Source organism: Haemorhous mexicanus, chromosome Z (genome assembly GCF_027477595.1).
Source record: "Haemorhous mexicanus isolate bHaeMex1 chromosome Z, bHaeMex1.pri, whole genome shotgun sequence".
NCBI classification, from domain to species: domain Eukaryota; kingdom Metazoa; phylum Chordata; class Aves; order Passeriformes; family Fringillidae; genus Haemorhous; species Haemorhous mexicanus.
The window spans coordinates 4,799,742-4,808,638 of NC_082381.1; positions in this window are offsets into that span (position 1 = coordinate 4,799,742).

Here is an 8,897-nt window from a genome sequence, read left to right on the forward strand (position 1 = left end):
TTTAAAATACATGCATGCATATTATAAATACAACCAGCCATACGTGCAGATATGGATACTTATATAGGTAGTTGTAATACCAAGAAAAACCGAACTGGTAAATAAGGCAGTACTAATGAGGAGTGACCCAATTAATCCAAACTCCAATTAACATAGCTTATTCATTGCTGCAGACCTAGTCCTGCCCAGGGGTGACAAGGGTAGGAGTACCAACTGAGATGGAGGGTCACAGAAAACATTTTTGTTTTCCTCTCACTTCTTCCTTCAGAAAGGAAGTGAGAGGAAAACAAAATGGGGAAGTTGGGGCTGACAGAAGTATCAGCTTTGGCAAAATGCGCAGATGGTGGATGAGAGATTCATCTCAGCTGATGAATAGCACTTAAAGCTTACATACTAAAATACACTGAAATACAGTGTCTTAATAACAGTTTTCCAGCAATCAGATGACTGAAAACAGTGTTTAAAAAGCAAGCATTAAAATTGGAGAATGCTGTCTGTTTTCCTGTCAAAGTAGGTCCATAACCCTATTTGCCTTGCTCAGGGATTGTGCAATGCATTTCAAATAAACAAACAAACAAAACAGGAAAGGAAACGAGTTCATTTTGGCAGGATAATAAATACCACGAATAGGGAAGTTGCTTGGCACCCCTACCCTAGATGCATTCTGCAAGTTACACGGGCACTGCAAGGGAAAGCCTCAAAAGATTGTTTAACTGAGAGGATTACAGAGGATTGCTTGACTGTTCTCTGTTTGGCAATTGGAAAGCTGAATACCGTCCTGTGATCAGCAAACCTTTCATCCACCAAGCATTTGCCATTGCTGCTGACAAACAAAGACTAAACTGCAGAGAAGGGAGTCTTTGACAAGGTCCAGGAAACAATCGCATATTCGGTCTTGTGTAGTTTGTGCTGGAACATTTTTTTTTTTTCCAAACCATTTCCGTTTTAGCTTTCCGGTGAGTACCTCAGATAAAGCACTAAAAACAAATACACAGTGGTTAGTGACAAAGGGGAATGATATTTGCTAGTGAAAGGAGATAAGTGCAGGCAAATCAAGGAGGAGAATTTTTCCCTAGTGGAAGCTGTAGCCTTATGTCCATTGATCCATGCAGAATTATCTAGCTTGTATTTTCAGGACAGTGAGAAGATTTAATGTACTTGAAGTCAAAGTCGTTGCCAAACCTGCTTATTAGCTGAATTTGCACGCTCCACAAAGCTGCTGCTGCTGCTGATGCTGGTGTAGTCAGCTTCAGGTGCAAGAGAAAACGTGTTGCTCTAGGACAGGTAAATTTCCCGGTGGTTTACTTTTTTTTTTTTTTTAAAGATAGAATATAATTCCAAATAACACTAATACACTTTGCAGTATAGACCTGTTTCCTGATAATACTGCAAAAAATATCCTGTGATAGTCTTGGTGCTTGTCCAGAGTCGACACGGCTGCTGCAGGATCTGCCAGCCAAGACCCCCTGCTCAGACAAAGCACCAGCCAACTAAAAGGAGGTTTTCTGTTGTTGTAGCCATCTGCCACATCCCCACCAACAAAAGCCATCTGTGTGTATGTGAGAGAAATGCATGGAGGGACAGTGTTCAGGATCTGTAGTGTTTCTCAGCATAACCATGCCAGAAAAATCATGCAGTGTTGTTCCAACTTGGAAGCAATTCTTTGGAATTTCCACACATAAACCATAGAATGGTTTGAGTTGAAAAGGACCTTAAGGACCATCAAGTGACCACAGCCACAGCCAGTGAGTGCCTCTCCAGCCCAACAGGTTTCACTGCTTTCTAGAGGTCACACATTGAGGCATCAAGAAAAAACAGCTCCAGTTCTAAGGCTTTTGTGTCAAATTGGGGAATGGCTATCCTTGGACATATTCAAGTTTCACTGAAGAAGTCCTTGCATAACCTTAGCCCTTTAGACATGCTTGGAGAGGAGGCTGTTTTTGATGGCCTTCAGAGGTCCCTTCCAACCTGAATTATCCCCTGACTGCATAAATCTCCTCCTTCCTGGAGAGTGACCACTAAGCCCTGTCCCTCACTTCCTCTTCTTATACCAGCTTTCAACTCCAAAACCAACATCGCATCCAATCTTGTGGCAACTTATTTTCTTTACACAGTTTATTAAGCTTTGCAAAAAGCTTCTCAAAGGCTTTTTGAAAGTGCAAGAGGATTATTATGCCCACACGACCCCTTTTATTGGCATACTTACCACCCTTCCTCCAGAAACCAGTGATGCTGAACTTCACTGGAGCTCTCCAACAGCTTCCCAAGAGACTGTGTTCATCCCTGGATCTCATTTTCTCACAGACTGTGTTATCTCACCAGGAGTGGTAGCTGCTCCCACTGCTTTGGCATCCAGGCCTTGCTAAAAGAGTTTTTGAATATATTGGTGGCCTCCTATGGTACACAGACACCAGACACAATTTTTTTTTCTTGCCACAGTTTCTTATGACTGTTCTCAAAAATTTTATCTAATCCTGCCATTTTTTAACATCTATTTTTACTACTTTTTTTCGAGACTTAGTGAATCAGATCAAGGAGTATCAGTGCTGATGCCATGACAATTTTTTGCCTTTTCTTTTATATACCTTTTATGTATTCTCAGTGCCCTTAGCATGCATACATGCAATTCCTTAAGTCTGGTAATTTAGCATAGCCCTGGTATTCTGTTAGGCCACAATACCAAAAATCCTAAAGGCTTTGCAGTTGGAGGCCAGAAATCCTACACTATCTTGAAAAAACAAGGTCCTCGCTAGAATGCACCCTGTAAACCAGGATTAGGCCCATTTGAGGGGGAAATATTTCAGGATAAGGAGATATCATGCTATACATTCAAATCTCTCATTAAAGCATCTTTGTTAGATATGCTAATTTACAAGGTCTATAAAATTGTATACTAAATCTACCGTGTGTGTGTGCATTTCTGAGTATTCCACCTTAGAGAAGAGTCACACCCTAAAAATCCTTATTCAATATCAAAGTAAAAACCCTTTATTTCTTAACCACATCTGGCTCCTAATTTTAGGACCAAGGAAAAGGCATCAGAGCAAGATTGAAACAAAAATATGAAAAGAGTGGGAAATTATCTGATGAGAGGAGGAGAGAAAAATGTATGTCACTTTTTGCCGCGGCGGCGACGACAATGGGGGCGCGACAGATCCCCCCTCACAAGCTCGTCTGCAAATCCCAGCTACCAGCAGTGATTCGGTGCAGGAACAAAAGGCAGCAGCACGGGTCTTGGGGTCAAACAGGGACGGCTTTATTTACCCATGACAAGAACCCAAATTCCGAGGGCCCTAAAACCAAAGACAAGCACTTGGGGCAAACAAGGGCTTTTATAACTTCACTCAGAAGGCGGGGTTTAGGGTAACGAGCCAATAGGGGTATGGTTGGGGAGGGGTTGAAGGCAGGACATTTTACACATAAACCAATAAGGGAGCAATAAGGAGGAACCTAACTTGGGTAAACCAATAGGGTGCTAAAAGACACAGGATAGACAGGGAGTTTTCCAGAAGGGAGGGCAGTTTCCAGGGGGGATTGACACTCTGGGGGAGGAAGGGACAAGAGGGATTGACAACTGGGGAGACTGGGGATTAACACTTGATAGGGAGTGGCTGGGTGGCAAACAAAGAGATTGACATCTAACTGAACTGAATAACAACAAGGGAGCAGGTCTAATTTTAGAAACACAAGATACAAAATGAGGAGCCTGTGCCACACCGAAGGCAGGGGGAGGACAATACAGGGGGATAACAAAACCCACAGATCAAACAATGAACAAAACCACAAATTAAGAAGTGAACCTGTCAAACAAAGAAAACACACTACAACAACTTTTAAATTTAAAACTAGATCCATTTTGTGGCAGAACAGAGCTGTGCAAGCAACTAGCAAGCTGTGAAAAGCTTCTAACCCTGTGAGAGTGAAATGTGGAAAACAAGAGCCAGGCCTGCTGCTGCAGATGTGCAACACAAGAATTGCCCAACAAGCTTGTTGATTTTGGTAGTGAAGGAAACAAGGTTTGGTGCCACAAGGAGGGGATCCATCTGGTGCCTAAATACCCCAGACTGCCTCAGAGGTGAAAGGATGAAAGCCCAGCATGCTGCAGAAGAAGAAACCCCAAGACACTGGTGAAAATTCCCAACTGCAGATGCAGAGCTGCACCCTGCTGTTCTTATGTCATGAGTGTTACAAACTGCATTAGAATGAAGGTCAAGGATCAAAAAAAAAAAAAAAAAAAGTAGTTCATATGTTGTTTCTTCTGTTTTAGAAAAGGAAGCCATTGCCACAAGGTGGACACAGACCATTATTTCATAAGGAGGAGCAACACTCCCACCCCAGCCTGCCCTGCTTCCGCTCCCCAAGGCTTGACTTGCAGCTGAGGCTGAGCTGCAGAGAGAGGTGGGCATGGAGCAAGCACCACAAAGAATGGGGAGGTGGCACATGATCCTCACTAGAGAGCAGGGAAAGATCCCTTCTGGCACTGCCTGGCCACACATACTGACCAAACCCCTTCAACAAAACTCTGCTGCCTGGGTGTCCTCTCCCACAAGGCACTCAGAAAAGTACTACCCTGGCCAGAGATGCTGCTGATATTTGGGGCCAGGGCAGGGATAGCATACACTCAGCATGTTTTGAAAGTCCTGAGCTATTTTAATCCACCTTATGATCCCCCAGATAAGCACTTAGGACTGAGTGACCCAGCACGTGAATTTTACTGAGGGAAGTGCCTCAAACTGCTTTAACATGTTTCTGCAGAAGGTCAGCTCTTTGTCTGCCCACACTTTTTTTCAGTAATGTATAAGTTTCTAGCTTTTCTTACTAAAATCATGTTTCTACTTTTTCTTACTAAAAACATTCAACATGATTGGAAATGATGTTCATTAGCTATGTTAAGTGAAAATTACCTAATGTCAGCAAAACATATGAGCTAATATTCTTTTTAATTAGAGAAAATTAAAGAGGAAAATAAATAACAAAGATTATACCTAGATATACAAATACCTGCAATAGCCTCTGTGTATATGAAAACAGTTATTCACTTACTGAAGTTGTAAGGTCTCAATGAATCATAAATAAATCTTAATTTTTATATAACTGCGCTTTTCCAGAATCAAAAGGCATAGGATATTGTTAATTAACTTTCATTATACAGGTGTTAAACATCTGCCATTGGATGACCATTTCATATTTAAAAAAAATACTTAAGAAAACCCTTCAATTTACTAAAATTCACAGAGCCATTTCAGAGTTAGTCTTCCAATCAGCTCTTTCCTTTTAAACTTACTTTCCTGATTTCTATTTTCTTGTTGTCCTTTCTGTTATGATTTCACTGCTATTTTCTAGTTTTCAGCCTCCTTTTCTGTCTGCATACCTGTAAATATGGAAGCAATTATCAGGGCATCAAGAAGGGATGAACAGTGTGTGATAACTGAATGTTCTTAATGGATTTGAATGTTGTCCTTACTGCTTTGAGAAATTATTTAATTTTGTAGCCTCTTGAATTATCCTGCATCCTCATATTACTTACTCCAGAGGGGCAGCCTCTCCCAGAGGTGTTTGGCTGTTTAGAGCCTTTGCTGTGTCATAATTCTCTATGTGGTGCAAGAAATAGCTTCTCATAAAAGGACACAAATGAATCTGTCTTTGGAAACAGGTTATTCACATCCAGCTTTTCATCCACCAGCATCCATTGTTCTTAACAGGGCTGTTTCCAAGGATTTCTTCCCCAGTTCTGTGCTCATGCCTGGGATTGCCCTGACCCAGGTGCAGCATCAGTACCTTGTTGAACCTCATTAGGTTCTCATGGGCCCACTACTCAAGTTTTTCCAGGTGCTTCTGGTTGGATCCCATCCTTCTGTTGTGCCAACTGCACCAACCAGCTTGGTGTCATTTGCAAAAGTACTGAGGGTCCACTAAATCCCTCTGCCTGTGTCATCAACAGGAACAGTAAAGAGCACCAGCCCAAAGACACAAGAGGAACACCACTTGTTATTGGCCTCCACCTAGACACTGGGCCATGGACCACAACTCTGTCTGCAACCACCCAGCCAATTCCTTAGTGAATTCCAAGCAGTCCACCTTCAGTGGCATGTCTCCCTGATCTGAACATGAGGATGCCATGTGGGACCGTGGCATCAAAGGCCTTACAGAAGTTCAGGCAGATGTCACTAGTCAGTCTTCCTTTGTCAGTCCTTGCAGTCACTACATCGCAGAAGGCCACGGATTGCTCAGTAGTCCCTATATCCCCTGTTTACAAATAGGAATGATGCTTTCATTTTCACCGTCACTGGGGACTTTGCCTGGCTGCTGTGACTTCACAAAAATCACAAGGGTGTCCTGGCAACAATATCATCTCTCAGGGCACTGGGATGCCTCTCACCAGATCCCATGGCTTGTGCCCATTCAGTTCCGTAAGGCGCTCTTGAACCTGCTCTTGACTGACAATGGGGGTGATTCCTGTTCACCAACCCCCACCAGCAGCCTCAGGGAATCAAGAGACACAGGAAGCCTGATGGCCACTGAAGTCTGAGGCGAAGAACTCACTGAGTACCTTGGCCTTCTCCAGCTACTGTAGCCAGTTCTCTTTTCTCATTTATTGGGGGTACACAGTCCTTGGCCTTTCTTCCCAACTGATGTCCTTACAGAATCCCTTCTTGATGCTCTTCACACCTGTTTCCAAGCCCTGTTTCATTTTTGCCTTGACCTTCCTGATCCCATCCTTACATATCCAAACGGTATCCCTGTACTCTCCCCAGGTCATCAGTTCCTGCTCCCACTGGCAGTGTCTTACTCTTACTCCTCAGTTTTAGGAGAAGATCCCTGCTTATCTGTGGTGGTTTCCTGCCCACCTTACTTGGTTCCTTACATGTCAGCTTGGACAGGTCTTCTGCTCCAAGAAAAGTCTCCTTAAAGGTTTGCCGGCTCTGATCATGTCTTCTGTTCCTAAGGACATCCCAGCAGATCTCACCCACTAATTCTTTGTACATCTGAAATTCTTTCTGCTGAAGTTTAGGGTCCTGACCCAGCTCCTCACCAGGACAGTGTTCTTCAAGGTCAGGAGCTCACCCAGGGCAGGGCCACTATAGCCCAGAAGAGAATTAGTGCTGGCTTTGATGATGGGATGGCTCTGGCACCTTCTCCCTCTGGGTGATGTCCATAGAGCCCTGTGTATGTGCAGAGGGGCACAGGGCCCTCAAGCCACACAGCAGGACTCAGGGTGGAGGGTGAGGGGGCCATGGAGTTCCTTCCACACTCTGCACAGTTCTGCTCTTCACTGGCCCTTGCCAGCAATTTGGCCAAATTAGAATCATAAAATGTCTTGAGTTGGAAGGGACACATCAGGATCTTGAAGTCAGCTCCTGCACCACACAGCTTCATGAATCTCCCATGTCCAAACACTTCTTGAACCCTGTCAGGCTTGGTGCAATGACCAAAGGGAGCTTGTTCCAGTGCTCAGCTAATCCCTGGATGGAAAACTGTTTTGTGATACCCAACCTAAGATCCCCTGACACAGCTCCATGTCATTCTGACTTAGAGCTGCACTTAGAATTGGGAAAGGCAGAGACTGGGCAGCAGAGCCTGGGATACACCTAGACTTCTTGACCTGCTAGATCCTCCTGCATTTTTTCTGTCCCCTTCTTCTTCTCTCCTCCTCCTTTCCTGGCCAACATTCCATCTCATTTTCCCTGGCCTCCAATCTTTTTGTTTGTCTCTGGTTTTCATTTTCCTGGAAGGACCCTGAAAACCTGTCCACCCCACAGGCAGGGAGAGCCAGTATTCACTGGTGTTAGTTCTTGTTTTTTACCAAAGAGAGTTCAATTTACGTCCTTTCCTCTGAAAGGCTTATCTGCCATTCCACATCTACCAGGGACTCTGCCACATTCTCAGGGGCATTAGGAAGCAACGCTGGAGGTGCCTAAACCAGGCAGTTTGGTGTTAATGCTTGGCAGAAGGCAGTCTGGAGGTGTGAGTGACCCATTGCAAATCACTACCTCAGTTCTGCAGAGAAGATGCTGGTTTTTATCATTCACATCTTGCACAGTCCACCAACCCCAAAACAGACTGGATGAAGCTGTGATGATGTACAAGCTGAGCAAAACTCCTCTGAAGCTGACAGCTACACTTTCTCTGTTTTTCCAGAGAAAGTTTTGGAATTTGATTAAACACATTCCTAATACATTTGAGAAAAAAACTCCAAATTGGGGTTACAATTTATTATTGCAGTGGCACGAGGAATCCAACAATCCCAGGAGATGGGCTGCTTTTGGGAGGCACAGCAGAAAGTACCTTATTGCCCAAGACACCCTATTCCAGTATTTGTGAAGCTAACATACACCTGCCTTTTAGGTTCCACCCATGTCTCTCCCATCTTCTTTGACCATGTCTGGAAGAGAGGGGGATGCATCCATCCAGGTTTTGCCTGGTAATCCCACCTCTTCTTCTGTTCTGCTTCCCTCTCCCAAATGCTTGCCTACAAAGCACAAGTGTGTGCAGCAGTGTCTTCTTGGAAGTCAAGAAGACTTGAAGCAAAACCCACCCAGAGCCCTTCCCCTGTTTCCTTCTTGTGTTTGAGGTTTCTGGAATGCCAAGCCTCAGGCTGTGACAGCACTCTCGTTCCTCCTCGTACCTGTTGCTGGCCATGGGGGTCTCCTCAGCTGATGGACAGGACAAGCCAGTCATCACCTCACCACATAGTTTTCAACCTCCACCAGCACTTTTAAACTCCACCAGCACTTTCAAACTCCACCAGCACTTTTACCTGCATACATCAAAACCTTTTTCTCAGCCCAAAAGCCTGAAAAGTTGTGAAGCAGCCCCCTGCACAAAGGCTGTGGATGTGGAGCAGACCTTCCAGCTGCTTCCCCACCAGCGCTTGTAGGAGAGAGGGGACTGCCAGG